Source organism: Hipposideros armiger, unplaced genomic scaffold (genome assembly GCF_001890085.2).
Source record: "Hipposideros armiger isolate ML-2016 unplaced genomic scaffold, ASM189008v1 scaffold_1167, whole genome shotgun sequence".
Taxonomy (NCBI): Eukaryota; Metazoa; Chordata; class Mammalia; order Chiroptera; family Hipposideridae; genus Hipposideros; species Hipposideros armiger.
In genome coordinates, this window is record NW_017732517.1 from 51,077 (window position 1) to 52,337 (window position 1,261).

The following is a 1,261-nucleotide window of genomic DNA, read 5'->3' on the forward strand; positions in this document are numbered from 1 at the left end:
TCTGGACAAAAACTAGGTACGGTCAAGAGGTGAACATTCCTTCCAAGGTTAATGATCTACCTAAAGCTAACACAGCTCAAATCCAAAAGAGCCAAGACCTCAGAATGGAGCAAACTCTGAAAACTTCCTGTGTACAGGGACAAAGTCATATTGCAAAGGAAGGACATCCAAAGTGCTAAAGCCATCTGTTGCTTTGGCACAACCTCTCACAATAGCAGAGCAGAAGGTTAGAAGATTGTGTGGTCTGAAACAATGTAAAGACTTCATGGCAAGAATTGCCTTTGGAAAATTAGGAATTTGCAAATTTCTCATTAACTAGGCACTGAGCTAAGTGCTTTTCAAATATTAATTTATAGTAACATCATGAAGCAGATGCTACTATCATCTCCATTTGGCAGAGGAAGAAAGTGAAACACACAGAGCTTAAGTAATTTAAGGTCAGACCCTAGTATATGTCAGAGACAGCATTCAAAGTAGGCAGCCCGCTTCCACAGTCCGTGCTTGCCCCATGTGGTCTCTGGCATTTGTCTCCGGAGCAGTTTCACTCTTCCCTTTTCTAGGGACCTTTTTGGAAATAAAGAGAAATTTTGAAGTGGCAACACATTTGTTTAAACCTTGCCAAATTCAGAATTGATTAGATCGGTACTAGTTGCCATAACAAATGAAGCTCCAAATCTCAGTGGCTTCACATAATTCAAGTTCACCTCTGGCGGCAGTGGTGATAATTTGTTGGAGAGCCAGGGGTGGGGAGTTCACTTCCATAACTCTAGTTATGAAATGAGATCCAGGCTGAGAGAGGCTTTGCCATTTTCAATATGTGGCTTCCAAGATTGCCCTATGTATTGACATCCAGAATATGGAAGAGCTTGGAAGGTAGTCAAGCTCTACAAGAGGCTTTCATGGACCAGGCCTGGAAGTAATAAACATCACTTCTATCTATATCACATGACCCCATCTAGATGCAAAGAGGCTGGCAACCGGAAACCCTGGCTGGGCAAGTTCTTCCCAGCAACAACACACACTATGAAAGGGGCACATGTCTTGGGTCTTCTGTCTTAGTAGTGTGAGTTCCCCCAGAAAACAGAGACTTTTAGACAAGACTTTTCAAATGTTTTATTTAGTAAGTAAAGAAACGCAAGGTAAGAGATAGGGGAAGTGAGACAGGGGAAAGAAGGCATCTAAACAATGTACTAAAAAGTGTTACCACTGTGGAGACTGGAGCTTAATTCCACTGAGAAAACTCTGAGAGCCAGGGCAGAAT